Source organism: Triticum aestivum, chromosome 1D, assembly GCF_018294505.1.
Source record: "Triticum aestivum cultivar Chinese Spring chromosome 1D, IWGSC CS RefSeq v2.1, whole genome shotgun sequence".
Lineage (NCBI taxonomy): Eukaryota > Viridiplantae > Streptophyta > Magnoliopsida > Poales > Poaceae > Triticum > Triticum aestivum.
The window spans coordinates 134,381,811-134,400,409 of record NC_057796.1 but is presented as its reverse complement, the minus strand read 5'-3'; positions in this window follow the sequence as shown (position 1 = coordinate 134,400,409).

The window sequence follows — 18,599 nt, the reverse complement described above, 5'->3', positions numbered from 1 at the left end:
ATGTAGAGGGGCGCCGCACACGGCTAAGAGATTGTCGTGGCCTTGTGTGGTGCACCCCTCCCACATATATATAGGTGGGGGGAGAGGGAGGCAGCCAGGAGGCACCCCAAGGGAGGCCGAATCCCCCTTGGGCTCCTGCCCTGGCCGCCCCCCCCCCCACCACCCTTACCATATTTGCTAGAGGGGGAAAGGAAGGGGGAGGAGAGGAAGGCAGGGGGAGGCCAAATCCCCCTCCTTCCTTTTCTCCCCATGGCCGGCTGCCATAGGAGGGCACGCCAGCCCCTTGTGGGCTGGTGTGCTCCTCTTACTTGGCCCATATGGCCCATATACCTCCCGAGGGTTCCCAGAACCCCTTCCGGTGATCCGATGACTACTCTGTACCTCCCAAAACTCTTTCGGTGTCCAAATAGCATCGTCCTATATATCAATCTTTACCTCCGGACCATTCCGAAGCTCCTCATCATGTCCATGATCTCATCCGGGACTCCGAGCAACATTCGGTCACCAAATCACATAACTCATATAACACTATATCGTCAACAAACGTTAAGGGTGCGTACCTACGGGTTCGAGAACTATGTATACATGACCAATACACCTCTCCAGTCAATAACCAATAGCAGAACCTGGATGCCCATATTGGTTCCTACATATTCTACGAAGATCTTTACCGGTCGAACCTTATGACAACATACGTTAGTCCCTTTGTCTATCAGTATGTTACTTGCCCGAGATTCGATCGTCTGTATCTTCATACCTAGTTCAATATCGTTACTGGCAAGTCTGTTTACTCGTTCCGTAATACATCATCTCGTAACTAACTCCTTAGTCACTTTGCTTGCAAGCTTCTTGTGATGTGTATTACCGAGAGAGCCTAGAGATACCTCTCCGATACATGGAGTGACAAATCCTAATCTCGATCCATGCCAACTCAACATACACATTTGGAGATACCTGTAGAGCATCTTTATGATCACCCAATTATGTTGTGACGTTTGGTAGCACACAAGGTATTCCTATGGTATCCGTGAGTTGCATGATCTCATAGTCGAAGGAATATGTATTTGAAATTAAGAAATAAATAGCAATAAACTGAACGATCATATGATAAGCTAATGGATGGGTCTCCTAATTAATGATGTGATCCCGTTATCAAATGATAACACGTGTCTATGGTTAAGAAACCTTAACCATCTTTGATCAACGAGCTAGTCTAGTAGAGGCTCACTAGGGACACGGTAATTGTTTATGTATCCACACATGTATCTAAGTTTCCGATCAATACAATTCTAGCATGAATAATAAACCTTTATCATGAATAAGGAAATATAATAATAACTACTTTATCATTGCCTCTAGGGAATATTTCCATCAGTCTCCCACTTGCACAAGAGTCAATAATCTAGATTACATTGTAATGAATCTAACACCCATAGAGTCTTGGTGTTGATCATGTCTTGCTCGCGGAAGAGGCTTAGTCAACGGGTCTGCTACATTCAGATCTGTATGTATTTTGCAAATCTCTATGTCTCCATCCTTGACCTTTTCATGAATGGAGTTGAAGCGTCTCTTGATGTGTTTGGTTCTCTTGTGAAACTTGGATTCCTTCGCTAAGGCAATTGCTCCAGTGTTGTCACAAAAGATTTTCATTGGACCTGATGCACTGGGTATTACACCCAGATCGGATATGAACTCGTTCATCCAGACTCCCTCATGTGCTGCTTCCGAAGTAGCTTTGTACTCCGCTTCACATGTAGATTCCGCCACAACGCTCTGCTTGGAACTGGACCAACTGACAGCTCCACCATTCAATATAAACACGTATCCAGTTTTTGACTTAGAGTCATACGGACCAGTGTCGAAGCTAGCATCAACGTAACCATTTACGATGAGCTCTTCGTCACCTCCATAAACGAGAAACATATCCTTGGTCCTTTTTAGGTACTTAAGGATGATCTTGACCGTTGTCCAGTGATCCACTCCTGGATTACTTTGGTACCTCCCTGCCAAACTTATGGCAAGGCACACGTCAGGTCTGGTACACATCATAGCATACATGATAGAACATATGGCTGAGGCATAGGGAATGACTTTCATTTTCTCTCTATCTTCTGCAGTGGTCTGGCTTTGAGCCTGACTCAATTTCACACCTTGTAACAGAGGCAAGAACCCTTTCTTTGACTAATCCATTTTGAACTTCTTCAAAACTTTGTCAAGGTATGTGCTTTGTGAAAGTCCTATTAAGCGTCTTGATCTATCCCTATAGATCTTGATGCCCAATATATCAGCAACTTCACTGAAGTCTTTCATGGAAAAATTCTTATTCAAGTATCCTTTTATGCTATCCATAAATTCTATATCATTTCCAATCAACAATATGTCGTCCACATATAATATCCGAAATTCTATAGAGCTCCCACTCACTTTCTTGTAAATACAGGCTTCACCTTAAGTCTGTATAAAACCATATGCTTTGATCACCTCATCAAACGTATATTCCAACTCCGAGATGCTTGCACCAGTCCATAGTGATGGAAATATGCCCTAGAGGTAATAATAAAATGGTTATTACTATATTTTCTTAATCATGGTAATGGTTTATTATTCGTGCTAGAATTGTATTGATCAGAAACTTAAATACATGTGTCAATACATAAATGAAATACCGTGTCCCTAGTAAGCCTCTACTAGAATAGCTCATTGATCAAAGATGGTTAAGGTTTCCTAAACATCGACATGAGTTGTCATTTGATAACGGGATCACATAATTAGGAGAATTATGTGATGGACAAGACCCACCTGTTAGCTTAGCATAATGATCGTTCAGTTTTATTGCTATTGCTTTCTTCATGTCAAATACATATTCCTTCGACTATGAGATTATGCAACTCCCGGATACGGAGGAATGACTTGTGTGCTATCAAATGTCACAACGTAACTAAGTGAATATAAACATGCTCTACAGGTATGTCCGAAGGTGTTTGTTGAGTTGGCATAGATCGAAATGAGGATTTGTCACTCAGAGTATCGGAGAGGTATCTCTGGGCCCTCTCGGTAATACACATCATAAGCTTGCAAGAAAACGACCAAGGATCTAGTCACGAGGTGATGTATTATGGAACGAGTAAAGAGACTTGCCCGTAACAAGATTGAACTAGGTATGAAGATACCAACGATCGAATCTTGGGCAAGTAACATACCGATAGACAAAGGGAATTACGTATGTTGTCATAACGGTTCGAACGATAAAGATCTTCATAGAATATATAGGAGCCAACATGGGGATCCAGGTTCCGCTATTGGTTATTGATCGGAGAGGTGTCTCATTCATGTCTACATAGTTCTCGAACCCGTAGGGTCCGCACGCTTAACGTTCGATGACGATATAGTATTATATGAGTTATGTGATTTGGTGACCGAATGTTGTTCGGAGTCCTGGATGAGATCACGGACATGACGAGGAGTCTTGAAATGGTCGAGAGGTAAAGATGGATATATAAGACTGTCGGTGTACAAAAGTAGGGGCTCTCCTTTCGACCCCTTTACTTGTGCACGGGCAGTCAGAGCCACGCGCCACGGCCACACATAGCAGGGCAAAGGAGGGAAGCCGGATAGAACTCGAAGCACGAGACAAACAAGGCAACTCCAAGGCCAAAAACACAAAGAAGCAGAGAGGCGAAGCAGGTTCCCCCGGCAAGACCCTTGCCGGGGGCACCCTCAGCGGCCCAGGCAAGACCCTTGCCGGGGCGGCTCGTCCTCACCAATAGAGTGAGCCACCCTTGAGCCCACGGGTTCCAACCCAAACACCATCGACCACATTGGAACTAGGGCTCGGGAGGCACCTCTATGGTAGCATGCAGATCTTTGTGAAGGCAAGGAATATTCAAGATCAGATGAGAACCAGAAGACGGCGACCCTCGGCAGGATTCTTGCCGAGGAGATCCACATGACCCCCGGCAAGATCCTTGCCGGGGACGACAGCACGCCACGGCAAGACCCTTGCCGGGCCACCCGGCAAGGCCCTCACCGAGGACACCAGCAGGGCCACTGCCAGGCCCGCACCAACCAAGTCTCCACCGCCGTTCGCATGCAGCTGCCAGCCCAACCAGCTGGGCAGGCACCTGCGTGGCAACATGCAGCTTCAGGCCAACTCAGCGAGCGCCTGCGTGGCAACATGTAGCTTCCAGGCCAACTCAGCGAGCGCCTGCGTGGCGGCATGCAGACTTCGTGAAGGCTCCACCACCGTGCCACCTCAGCTGCCTACCTGCCTACATGGCGCCACCTGCATCGCTGGCCAGGGCGCGTGTCGAAGCGAGGAGGAGCGGCGATGGGCGGTACGGGCCTCGTTCCCGTCCCCAATAAAGCAAGGGGACACCTAAGCGATGCATTAAATGCATCTTGTCTTGTAATACGAGTGATAAGCTCGCAGCACTGTAGGCCTTTCCACCTTCTGTGTGCCACTGTGACAGCCCCTTTTGACTATAAAAGGAGGCCCATGGCATACTGGAGAGGGATTCGGCTCTTTGAAACCAAGCATCCACCATAGCTAGTTCGAGAGCCTAAGAACTCTCTGAAATATAGCCACCAAAGCAGGAGTAGGGTATTACGCATCCTCACGGCCTGAACCTGGGTAAACGAACCTTGTGTTGACTGCTAATCCTGCCCCTCTCACAACCCTGCGCCCCGGCAACCGTAGTAGGGATTCTTGTGATCCCATAGGTGTCGTTTCCCACCGACATCTTTGGCGCACCAGGTAGGGGTGGCGCTATTGTGAGAATCTGGTCTAGTAGTTAGCCTAGCAGTTCTCCATCGCCATGGCTCCCAAGAAGAAGACGACCACGGCGATCGGCTCGTCGGGAGCCGAACGGCCCGTGCCAGTGCGGGCGAACAGCGGGCCGGTCGCGGACAGGACCCGGGCCGCGGTCGACGAGCACCAGCATCGCTCTGGCAGTCATAGCCTGGCGAGCGGCGTCACTCGTGGGCCAGACGACGGGCTGCATGCCGCCAAATCCAAAGATGGAGCCAGGCCCCTCGCAGGCGGCGCGGGGCCCTCCAGGGGTGTTGTTGTGCCACCCACGGGCGGCGCAGCAACCTCCAAGATGCCCACACCGGTGCCCACGGCGCGCTCTTCTCAGGGTGCGCGCGACGAGCAGCGCCACCACGCTAGAGACCCCGGACACCGCCGTGGGAAGAGCCTGTACATCGTCCGCGGGACGAAGGAGTCCAGCATGCTCGCCGAAGTGCTGGCGAAAATGGCACGCAGCCGCTGGGCCGTGGTAGAGCTCCTTCTAACGTAGTTAGAAGTCGAAGCGCGCCACAATCCACGTAGCTTTCACCGCCACCCACGCCAGCGGAAGCTTTGGCGCGCGCGCAGCTGCTCCTCGACTTCCCTCCTGCTGCGGAAAAGCTCGACAAGTGGAGAGCCACCATCCGGGGCCTCGTCGCCGTCGCCAATAAAGACGACCCGCGACTGGTGGGGCCTTCGGGCCGGCGCTCCGTCGAACCACCGCATGCCAGCGGTGGAGGGGCTGGAGGTGCGGCGGCCACGGTGCACTCTCCTCCTCCACACCGGCCACCGCGGGTGTCGGTCCGTCGCGATGACGCTTGTGATAATATTTCCATAGTGTCGTCCGACCCACGGACCCACCGCGACCAACTCCAAGTTCTTCGAGAGCGAGCTCACTAAGATGCTCGAACCACTATCGAGCGCCGGCGTGATACGCGCCACCAGTCGGACAAGCGGGCGGGACCCGCTATGGACCACCCAACATCGGGGGGCTCCGGCGGCCTACCTTACAAGGTGGGCTGCCTAGCCTTTACCCATGAGTTGCGGCAGTTCCAGTGGCCGTCCCACCGCACGTTCAAGCCCGACATCGGCGAGAAGTACACTGGCAAGACCCATCCGTCAAAGTTCCTCGGCATCTACACCATCGTGATGCAGGCTGCCGGAGCTCGCGACGACAAGGTGCTTGCCAATTACTTCCCGTTAGCACTGAAGCCCAATGTCATGTCTTGGTTGATGCACTTGCCGGTGGATTCCATTTCTTCTTGGTCGGATCTGTGCCATGAGTTTGTTGGCGCCTTCACTGGAGGCCACCAAGCTCATGGCCAGGCCAGTGATTTGCATATCATCCCCCAGAAGGAAGGGGAAACCCTGCGCAAGTACATCTAGAGATTCAGCCGGGTGCAGTACAACATCCCCGACATTCATCCCGCCGCCGTGATCAGTGCGTTCCATCAGAACGTGCACAACCGCAAGATGCACGAGGAGCTGGCGATGACCAAGGTTAAGGATGTGGCCGAGCTCTATGTTCTGGCCGATAGGTGCGCCCGGGCTGAAGAGGGAAGGAAGTACCCCGGCGCGGAAACCGACTCTACTGATGAAGACACCGCCGCCCCGACGAAGAAGGGCCGGCGTCGCAACAGGAAACGCAAAGGCAAGACCGTGCTTGCTGTCGAGGGATCCGATAGCACTGGCGCTGCCAAGAAGGCCAAGGCAGATGGCCCCAGCAAGGAGATTGCCGGGTGTGCCGCCTGCCAGGCCCTGGCAGCTGCCGACAAGCCAGGAAGCTCCGACAAGCAATACTGCAAGATCCACCGCACCAAGGGCCACGACCTCCAGAACTGCCGACAAGTCGAGCTGCTTGCTGAGAAGCAAAAGCTGAATACGAGATGCAGGACAAGGAGAAGGGCCAGGATGGTGCCGAGGGATCCAGAAAGAAGCGTGGCGGCCAAGGAGGCCGCCGCGGCAAGGACAACCAGCAAGAGAGGCCCGCCCGGGGCCGTGACAAGAAGCAAGAAGACGAAGATCATGACGAGGACGATGAGTCCGGCGAGCAAGAGTTCTAGAAGGCTATGGAGGCCATGTGCGTCGATGGTGGCGCCTCGCTGCATACTTCTCACGCCAGCTCAAGCAGTGGGCGCGTGAGATTACAGCAGCGGAGCCGTCGTTCGATGCTCAAAAGCCGCTGAAGTGGTCCAGCACGCCCCTCATCTTTGACGCCGAGGACCACCCTGACCGCACAACTGCGGTCGGGTGTTTGCCGTTGTTGGTTTCGCCAACGATACGCAACCTCAAGGTGAACAAGATGTTGGTCGACGGCGGGGCCGGCCTAAACTTGATCTCGCCTGTCGTGATCAAAAGGTTGCAAATTCCCGATGGAGACCTCGAGGAAATGGGCACGTTTCAAGGGGTCAATCCGGGGAGGAGCCAGCCGAAGGGAAAGGTCACATTGCCCATGACGTTTGGAGGAGAGTTGAACCACAGGACGGAGAGGATCGTGTTCGATGTGGCCGAGATCCCCTTGCCCTACAACGGGATCCTCGGCCGCCCGGCACTAGCTAAGTTCATGGCGGCGTCGCACTACGCCTACAACATGCTGAAGATGCCTGGGCCGTTGACCATCATCTCCATCCCCTCCGACAAGAAGGACGCGCTGATCTGTGCCGACCAACTCTACCGGGAAGCAGTCGCAACGGCTGCCACCAAGGCACTTGCTCCTGCCGCTGAAGCCCCGGGAGGGAAGAAGAAGCCTGGCAAGACCTCTCGCACCCACTCTGGCAAGCGCACCTCTTTGGAGTGTTGTGCTACCGTCGAGGACGTGCCAGAGAGCTCCACCGGCAAGAGCAAGAAATCCAGAGCTGAGCCACCGCAGACCAAGAAGGTGTCCGTTAGGGAGGATGGCATGGGAGGGGCTTTCACCATAAGCTCCGCCCTCGACTGCAAATAGGAAAGCGCTCGTCACCTTCCTGCGGGCGAATGTCGACGTGTATGCATGGCAAGCATCCGACATCCCCGGCGTTCCGAGGGAGGTGATTGAGCACCACCTAGCTGTCTGTCCTCATGCGCGGCCCGTCAAGCAGAAGGATAGGAAGCAGGCTCTGGAAAGGCAGGAGTTCATCACAGAGGAGATCAGGAAGTTGGAAGCGGCAGGTTTGGTGAGAGGAGTTCTCCATCTGACGTGGTTGGCCAATCGGGTGGTGGTGCGCAAGGCAAATGGGAAGTGGAGGCTGTGTATTGACTACACAGATATCAATAAGGCTTGTCCCAAAGACCCCTTCCCATTGCCGCGCATCGACCAGATTGTTGACTCCATGGCCGGGTGTGATCTGTTGTCATTCCTCGACGCCTACTCAGGCTACCACCAGATCTTCATGACAAGAGAGGATGAAGAGAAGATAGCATTCATCACCCCGTGTGGTACGTATTGCTTTTTACGGATGCCTTTCGGGTTGAAGAGTGCTGGCTTGATGTTTGCAAGAGCGGTCCAAATTGGCTTTGAACCCCAGCTCCATAGAAATATGGAAGCATACATAGATGACATAGTGATCAAAACCAAGGACAGGGCCACTCTTGTACAAGACCTGGAAGAGACGTTTGCCAACCTGCGCAAGATCAACCTCAAGTTGAACCCTGAGAAGTGTGTCTTCGGCGTTCTGTCTGGCAAGCTTCTCGGGTTCTTTGTGTCGCAGCGCGGGATTGAGGCAAACCCAAACAAGATCAAGGCTATCAAGCAGATTGAGGCGCCCAAGCGGATCAAGGATGTGCGTCGGCTCACTAGCTGCGTTGCCGCCATGAGCCGATTCATCTCCAAGTCTGCCGAGCGCGCCCTTCCTTTTTTTCAAAATCTTAAAGAAGGCAGGCCCAATGGAGTGGACCCCAGAAGCCGAGGCGGCATTGCAGGATCTGAAGAAGTACCTTTCCTCCACGCCAATATTGGTTGCGCCTAAACCACAAGAGCCGTTGCTGCTGTATCTAGCGGCAACGAATCAAGTGGTCAGCGCCGGACTGGTGGCCCAGAGGGAGGTCGACGAGGAGGCAGTGACGACGGCAGGGCCGGAGGATGGCAAGCCAGATATTCCCTCGGTAGGGCCTGATGCCGGCGAGGCAAGGCCCCCGGCAGAGTCTGACGCCATCGGGGCGGTGCCCGCACAGTCAAGTGAAGTGGTGCAGAAGAAGGAGATGATGCAGCACCCAGTTTACTTTGTCAGCTCCCTCTTGCAGGGGGCTAGGTCGAGGTACTCCGGTGTGCAGAAATTGCTCTTCGGCCTCCTTATGGCCTCGAGGAAGCTGCGTCATTACTTCCAAGCCCACGAGATCACCGTCGTCACCCGCCTCCCGTTGCAACGGATACTGCACAACCCAGATGCGACCGGAAGGATTGTGGAATGGGCCTTGGAATTGTCAAGCTTTGGGTTGAATTTTGAAAGTACATCGACAATCCAGAGCAGAGTCTTGGCAGAGTTCATTGCAGAATGGACCTCAATGCCCGATGAAGAAATCCAGGAAACTGCTCTCCCCGGCAAGGAGGCAAGCCGCAACTGGATCATGTACTTTGATGGGGCCTTCTCGCTGCAAGGCGCCGGTGCTGGTGTGCTGCTTGTCGCACCCACCGGAGAGCACCTCAAGTATGTGATCCAGATGCACTTTCCCAGGGAGATGTCCACAAACAACACTGCTGAATACGAGGGGCTGCTTGCCGGTCTCAGGATCGCAGCGGACCTCGGGGTGAAAAAGCTCATCGTCAGGGGTGATTCACAGCTTGTCGTCAGACAAGTTAACAAGGATTATCAGAGTCCGTTGATGGAGGCCTACTTAGATGAGGTGAGGAAACTGGAGGAGCGCTTCGACCGTATACAAGCAGAGCACGTTCCCCTAGCGGAGAATGACATCGCTGACTACCTGTCAAAGCGCGCTGCATTCAAGCTACCTGTGGAACCAGGTACCTTTTTGCTTCGGTTAACTCAACCATCCGTCAAGCCATCAATAGAGCAGAACAAGCGGAGGAAGTCAGGCCCCGGCAAGTACTTTCCTACCGAACCCCCGGGGGCTGCCGGCAAGGGTGTTGCCGTGGATCCTGAGCCCGCCGAAGGACGGCTGACTCCGGCAGGGCACCCAGCCCTGGCCGTAGAGACGGCTGCCCCCATGGCGGAAGAGATGCCTTTGGTCCTTGCCGTCGAGCCCCAGGCTCCAGCATGGGCACAGCATACTGTCCATTTCCTCCAGACAGGGGAACTTCCTGAGGAGCAGGAAGAAGCAGAAAGAATAGCCCGTCGGTCTGCCCTGTACCAGTTTGTCGATGACATCCTTTACAGAAGAAGGCCGAACGGTGTGAGATTGAAGTGCATCCCCCGGGAGGAAGGACTGGAGCTGTTGGCAGAGATACATGGAGGCATATGTGGCTCCCACATAGGGTCAAGGGCCCTTGCCAGCAAGGCATTCCGGCAAGGCTTCTTCTGGCCCACTGCCCTCCAGGATGCAACTGCACTAGTAACCAAGTGTGAAGCATGCCAGTTCCATTCAAAGAAGCTTCATCAACCAACCCAAGCCCTTCAAACAATCCCTCTCTCCTGGCCATTTTTGGTCTGGGTGCTCGACATACTGGGCCCCTTCCCTCGCGCTGTCGGGGGCTTTGAGTACTTGTACGTCGCAATCGACAAGTTCACAAAGTGGCTGGAGGTGGAACCGGTGAGGAAGGTGACAGCACAGACAGCCATCAAGTTCTTCAAGGGACTAGTCTGCCGTTTTGGTGTGCCAAACAGAGTCATCACCGATAACGGCACGCAGTTCACAAGCCACACCTTCATGCAATACATTCAAAACCTCGGTAGCAAGGTCTGTTTTGCTTCCGTGGCACACCCCCGGAGCAACGGCCAAGCGGAGAGGGCAAATGCTGAAGTGTTGCGAGGCCTGAGAACGAAGACTTTTGATAGGCTGCACAAAAGCGGAAGGCGCTGGATTGATGAGTTGCCGGCGGTTCTTTGGTCGATCAGGACGACGCCAAATCGAGCCACCAGCGAGACACCCTTTGCCCTTGTATATGGGGCAGAGGCAGTTCTCCCCACAGAACTCATATACGGGTCACCTCGAGTGCTCGCTTATGATGAGCTTGACAAGAGCCGCTGCGGCAAGATGACGCAACACTCCTTGAGGAAGATCATCTTCGGGCGGCTGTGAGAGCAGCACGCTACCAGCAGGCCTTGCGCCGCTACCATAGCTGCAAGGTCCATGCCCGAAGCTTTGAGGAAGGCGACCTTGTTCATCGGCGCGTTCAGTCGACCAAGAATTCCAACAAGTTGACGCCGAAGTGGGAAGGCCCTTATCGGGTAATACGAGTCACCAGGCCTGGCACAGTCCGCCTGGAGACCGAATATGTTGTCCCAGTGAGCAACTCCTGGAACATCGAGCATCTTCGCAAGTTTTACCCATAAGGCGCGGCTTGCCGGGCCCCCCGGCAAGCCACCTTTTGTACAAGCCTTGCCGGCAAGGCATGTAACCCTTTGTACAAAGCCAGGCACAGACCCTGAGCACAAATAAATGAAGCGCTGGCGCCCTAAGTTATAGCATGCATGCTAGGTCGAGTCTCTTCCTTGGTTAGGGTTGATAGTGCTTAGCCGCGACTAACCCCTAGCCTAGAGGTCAAGCGCGCATCTCTCTGTTCTTTTCTGTCCTCCTTTGGTTCGCAGGGCACATGGGCACTTCTGCTGAGCTACTTGGAAGAAAGGGAACGGGCCGGCGTCCCGACCCCGACAAATCAAAGTTGTCGGGGGCTGCAAGTACAAGGGTCCAACCGCGGCAAGACAAGGTTGCCGGGGGCTGCAGATCCAAATAAGTCTTTCATCCTCTGTCATGCATTTCGGTACGGAACTGGGACATGTGAAACCTCGTTTTATCTCCAGGCTACCGTGCTCCCCTTTTTTCTATACCTAAGGATTATCTCCTGGGTCCGATTTGGTTGTAGCTGCGGCGGCAAGGAGATAGAATGAGGAGCCTAAGCCCGCTTCATCCCTGCCTCCTCCAAGGGCGCGAGAATGGTCGAGCGAAGTGGGGGGGACGGCAAGGCCTGTTGCCGGGCGAAAAACGTTTATCTTAAATAGTAACAAGGATTCGCTCCTTGTCGTGGGTTTCACCCACGAACGAAAAACCCGGCAAACATCCCTTTTGCATTAAAAATATCCCACACAGGTACAGTTCATACGGAATGAAAAACATGAGCAAGGGGATTACAAGTTCTAAATTTAACGAAGGCCCGAAGGCTTACAGACTAAAAAAGAGATGAGATGCCCGTAATCCCTTTCTTGTCCCTCTCCTCAGGAGGCAGGTCAAGAAGGCGAAAGGGCAAAAGGGGTGCCTAGGCGAGCTACGAGCAGCAGAAAGCACCAAAAGAACACCTCGGTAGCTGCCCAAGGGTGGGCCGGTGATGACGGTGCCGGGAAAGGAGCTAGAAGACGAGGCGGCAGGTCGCCAAACACGCGATGAAGGTGTCGGTGTCCGCGTACTCCGAGTTGACAGCCTCGCCGCCCGCCCTCGTCCTCTTCTGCAGCCTCCCGACGCCAGCCGCCCAAGGAGACGACCCCGAGAAGTTCAAGGAGCTGGCCCCTCCCCCGGCAAAACTCCGTCGGAGGAGCGACCAGGTGCAGATGCTGTTGTTGCTGCACCCGCCCAGGCGCGGGGCATCCGACGCCTAGTCGGACTCGTCCTCGTCATCTGCCCCGCTATCCTCCTCGTCACTTTTGCTCGAGGAAGAGCTTCCGTCGGAGGAGCTCTCCACGCAGCACTTCAGGCGAGTTCCAAGATCTCCGAAGACCTTGACGGAGAGCAGGCCGTCCTCCATTAATTTGAAGTAGAGGACGAGCCCCGCGGTCAGGCTATGGATGCGAGCGAACGTCTTCCATCCATGGCGGAGGTACATGACCCGAGGAGCCGGGAAGTCGACGTCGGCCCGCGTGCCCCCATTCCCGTAGCCCCTCATGTGCAACCTGAGGGTCTGGGCGGGTCGCGCTCCATCTCCCGAGTGAACGGGGCGGGAAGACGAAGACGGCGACGTGGAGGCCGGCGCAGCCTGATGAAGAACTCGCGGGGCTGGTCTCCAACGTGGCCCTCCATCGGGAAAGGCATCATTGGCGGGGGCGAGGCCGGTGCGCCGCCCCGTCCTCCTCTTCCCCGAGCACCACGACATCTGCCACGGCCTCGCCCACGGCCTCGGCCCCTCCCCCTTCCCCTCGCAGCCGGCTCCACCACCGCGGGCTCAGGAGGAGGAGGGACACGCTGTCGAGCGGCGACCCTCGCCGCCACCGTCGAGGGACCGGGGTTCCCCTTCTCCATGGCAGATGAGAGGAAGAAGCAGAAGCAGGAGGAGATAGAAGATAGAAGAGTGCGGGATGCCATCCCCCCTTCCCTCTCCTTATAAAGGGGCGGGGTTGGGGCTCGGCCGCCCTGCTCGGCCAATCCAGCCGCCGGAGGCGCAGGGAATCGAGACCGACCCGTTGCCCCAACCAGCGACGGCCCGGTATCCCGCCTCCACCGCTTGCCACCCCAAGCGCATGGAGGACGCGCGGCGAACGTGCAAAACCGAGGGGACGGATGAAGCGACCTCTCCCCACCACGTGATTGTGGGGTGTGGACGCCTTGAAGACCGCGACCCGGCCCCACTCAGTGAATGGGCCGCGCCTTTAGGCCTCTCCCTCTTCATGGGGAAGGCACGAGCCGCCCCTGTATCACGATATTACGCATGCATGCAGGAATCACCCCCACGCATGACCCCCACGTCACACACAACCCTCCACGTCGCGCATTCAACGCGGGTCGTGGAGAAGCGCAGTGGACGAGAGTTACTACGGTAAAAATCCGCCCCACCTACCCGTGCACCGTTCTGGGCCTGGCCCAACAACGTGTCGCGCTTATGTGTGGCCCAAGCCCGGGGGCTCCTGTCGGTGTACAAAAGTAGGGGCTCTCCTTTCGGCCCCTTTACTTGTGCACGGGCAGTCAGAGCTGCGCGCCACGGCCACACGTAGCAGGGCAAAGGAGGGAAGCCAGAGAGAAGCCGAAGCACGAGACAAACAAGGCAACGTCAAGGCCAAAAACACAAAGAAGCAGAGAGGCGAAGCAGGTTCCCCTGACAAGACCCTTGCCAGGGGCAGCCTCAGCGGCCCCGGCAAGACCCTTGCTGGGGCAGCTCGTCCTCACCAACAGAGTGAGCCACCCTTGAGCCCACAGGTTCCAACCCAAACACCATCGACCACGTTGGGACTAGGGCTCGGGAGGCACCTCCGTGGTAGCATGCAGATCTTTGTGAAGACAAGGAATATTCAAGATCAGATGAGAACCAAAAGACGGCGACCCTTGGCAGGATCCTTGCCGAGGAGATCCACAAGACCCCCGGCAAGATCCTTGCCGGGGACGACAGCGCGCCACGGCAAGACCCTTGCCGGGCCACCCGGCAAGGCCCTCACCGAGGACGCCAGCAGGGTCACTGCCAGGCCCGCACCAGCCAAGTCTCCACCGCCGTTCGCATGCAGCTACCAGCCCAACCAGCTGGGCAGGCACCTGCGTGGCAACATGCAGCTTCCAGGCCAACTCAGCAAGCGCATGCGTGGCAGCATGCAGATCTTCGTGAAGGCTCCACCATCGCGCCACCTCAGTTGCCTGCCTGCCTACATGTCGCCACCTGCATCGCTGGCCAGGGCGCGTGTCGAAGCGAGGAGGAGCGGCGACGAACGGGACGGGCCTCGTTCCCGTCCCCAATAAAGCAAGGGGACACCTAAGCGATGCATTAAATGCATCTTGTCCTGTAATACAAGCGATAAGCTCGCAACACTGTAGGCCTTTCCACCTCCTATGTGCCACTGTGGCAGCCCCTTTCGACTATAAAAGGAGGTCCATGGCATACTAGAGAGGGATTCGGCTCTTTCAAACCACGCATCCACCATAGCTAGTTCGAGAGCCTAAGAACTCTCTGAAATACAGCCACCAAAGAAAGACTAGGGTATTACGCATCCTCGCGGCCCGAACCTGGGTAAACGAACCTTGTGTTGACTGCTAATCCTGCCCCTCTCACAACCCTACGCCCCGGCAACCGTAGTAGGGATTCTTGTGATCCCATAGGTGTCGTTTCCCACCGACAAAGACGATGGTATTCGGACACCGGAAGTGTTTCTTGGGGTACCGGTACTTATCGGGTCACCGGAAGGGGTTCCGGGCATCCCCGGCAAAAGATATGGGCCTTATGGGCCAAGAGGTGAAACACACCAGCCAGAAGGGTCTGGTGCACCCCCCATATGGGTCGGCCTAGGAGGAGAAGGAAATAGGGGAAGGGAAAGGAAAGAGTGGAATAGGATTCCCCCTTCCTTCCCTCTTCCCCCCTCTTTCCTTCCCCCTTAGTTAAATATGGCAGGGAGCGCCACATGGGGGGACCCCAAGTAGGATTCGGCCTACTTGGGGCGCCTCCTGGCAGCCTCCCCTCTCCCTCCCACCTTGCCGGGGGCCTTGCCTTGCCGGCACCAGGTCCTGCCGGGGGAATCTTAGGCTCGCCGTCCGCTGGTTCCGTCGTCGCCACTGCCTCCTCTTTGACCTCCCTCTGTGCCACTAGTGCGGCGCTGACCACTTGATTCGTTGCCACTATGTACAGTAGCAACGGTTCTTGTGGTTTGGGCGCAACCAGTATTGGCGTGGAGGAAAGGTATTCTTCAGATCCTGCAACGTTGCCTCAGCTTCTGGGGTCCACTCCATCGGGACTGCCTTCTTCAAGATTTTGAAAAAGGGGAGGGCGCACTCGGCGGACTTGGAGATGAATCGGCTCATGGCGGCGACGCAGCCGGTGAGCCGACGCACGTCCTTGATCCGCTTGGGCGCCTCAATCTGTTCAATAGCCTTGATCTTGTCTGGGTTTGCCTCGATCCCGCGCTGCGACACAAAGAATCCGAGAAGCTTTCCGGACGGAACACCGAAGACACACTTCTCAGGATTCAGCTTAAGGTTGATCTTGCGCAGGTTGGAAAATGTCTCTTCCAGATCTTGCACAAGAGTTGCCCCGTTCTTGGTTTTGACTACTATGTCATCCATGTATGCCTCCATATTTCTATGGAGCTAGGGTTCAAAACCAATTTGGACTGCTCTTGCAAACGTCGGGCCAGCACTCTTCAACCCGAAAGGCATCCGTAAAAAGCAATACGTACCACATGGGGTGATGAATGCTGTCTTCTCTTCATCTTCTCTCATCATGAAGATTTGGTGGTAGCCCGAGTAGGCGTTGAGGAATGACAGCAGATCACACCCGGCCGTGGAGTCGACAATCTGGTCGATGTGTGGCAACGGGAAGGGGTCTTTAGGACAAGCTTTGTTGATGTTTGTGTAATCAATACACAGGCTCCACTTCCCATTTGCCTTGCGCACCACTACCGGATTGGCCAACCACGTCGGATGGAGCACTCCTCTCACCAAACCCGCTGCTTCCAACTTCCTGATCTTTTCTGTGATGAACTTCTGCCTCTCCAGAGCCTGCTTTCTGACCTTCTGCTTGATGGTCCACACATGAGGACAGGCAGCTAGGTGGTGCTCAATCACCTCCCTGGGAACACCGGGGATGTCGGATGCTTGCCACGCAAACACATCAACATTCGCCCGCAGGAAGGTGACGAGCGCGCCTTCCGATTTGCTATCGAGGGTGGAGCCTATGGTGAAAGCCCCTCCCGTGCCATCCTCCCTGACGGACACCTTCTTGGTCTGTGGTGGTTCAGCTCTGGATTTCTTGCTCTTGCCGGTAGAGCTCTCTGGCACGTCCTCGACGGTAGCACAACACTCCGAGGAGGTGCGCTTGCCGGCATGGGTGCGAGAGGTCTTGCCGTGCTTCTTCTTCCCTCCCGGGGCTCTAGCGGCAGGAGCAAGTGCCTTGGTGGCAGCTGCTGCAACTGCTTCCCGGTAGAGTTGGTCGTCGCAAATCAACGCGTCCTTCTTATCGGAGGCGACGGAGATGATAGTCAACGGCCCGGGCATCTTTAGCATGTTGTAGGCGTAGTGCGACGCCGCCATGAACTTGATTAGTGCCGGGCGGCCGAGGATCCCGTTGTAGGGCAAGGGGATCTCGGCCACGTCGAAGACGATCCTCTCCGTCATGTCGTTCAACTCCCCTCCAAACATCACGGGTAGCGTGACCTTCCCTTTCGGCTGGCTCCTCCCCGGATTGACCCCTTGAAACGTGCCCGTTTCCTCGAGGTCTCCATCAGGTATTTGCAGCCTTTTGATCACGACAGGCGAGATCAAGTTCAGGCCGGCCCCGCCGTCGACCAACATCTTGTTCACCTTGAGGTTGCGTATCGTTGGGGAGACCAACAACCGCAAACACCCGACCGCGGTTGTGCAGTCAGGGTGGTCCTCGGCGTCAAAGATGAGGGGCGTGCTGGACCAGTTCAGCGGCTTCTGAGCGTCGAACGACGGCTCCGCTGCTGTAATCTCACGCGCCCACTGCTTGAGCTGGCGGTGAGAAGTATGCAGCGAGGCGCCACCGTCGACGCACATGGCCTCTGTAGCCTTCTGGAACTCTTGCTCGCCGGACTCGCCATCCTCGTCATGATCATCGTCTTCTTGCTTCTTGTCACGGCCCCGAGCGGGCCTCTCTTGCTAGTTGTCCTTGTCGCGGCGGCCTCCTTAGCCGCCACGCTTCTTGCGGGATCCCTCAGCACCATCCTGGCCCTTCTCCTTGTCCCGCCTCTCATACTCGGCCTTTTGCTTTTCCGCAAGCAGCTCGACTTGCCGGCAGTTCTGGAGGTCGTGGCCTTTGGTGCGGTGGATCTTGCAATACTGCTTGCCGGAGCCCCCTGGCTTGTCTTCAGCTGCTAAGGCCCGGCAGGTGACGCACCCGGCAATCTCCTTGCCGGGGTCGTCTGCCTTAACCTTCTTGGCAGTGCCGGTGTCGTCAGACCCTTCAACGGCAAGCACGGCCATGCCCTTGCGTTTCCTATTGCGGCGCCGGCCCCTCTTTGTCGGGGCGGCGGTGTCTTCATCAGTAGAGTCGGTTTCCGCGCCGGCATCTTTGCCAGGGTACTTCCTTCCCTCTTCAGCCCAGGCGTACCTATCGACCAGAACGTAGAGTTCGGCCACATCCTTAACCTCGGTCATCGCCAGCTCTTCGCGCATCTTGCGGTTGCGCACGTTCTGATGGAACGCGCTGATCACAGCAGTGGGATGAACGTCGGGATGTTGTACGGCACCCGGCTGAATCTCTGGATGTACTTGCGCAGGGTTTCCCCTTCCTTCTGGGGAATGATAAGCAGATCACTGGCCTGGCCATGAGCATGGTGGCCGCCAGTGAAGGCGCCAACGAACTCATGGCACAGATCCGACCAAGAAGAAATGGAATCCGTCGGCAAGTGCATCAACCAGGACATAACATTGGGCTTCAGCGCCAACAGGAATTAATTGGCGAGCACCTTGTCGTCGCGAGCTCCGGCAGCCTGCATCACGATGGTGTAGATGCTGAGGAACTCGGACGGATGGGTCTTGCCAGTATACTTCTCATCGACGTCGGGCTTGAACGTGTGGTGGGACGGCCACTGGAACTGTCGCAGCTCACGGGTAAAGGCTGGGCAGCCCACCTCGTAAGGTAGGCCGCTGGAGCCCCTCGGCGCCGGGTGGTCCATAGCGGGTCCCGCCCGCTTGTCCGACTGGTGGCGTGTATCACGCCGGTGCTCGATAGTGGTTCGAGCATCCTCGTGAGCTCGTTCTCGAAGAACTTGGCGCTGGTCGCAGTGGGTCTGCGGGTCGGACGACGCTATAGGGATGTTGTCACAAGCGTCGTCACGACGAGCAGACGCCCACGGCGGCT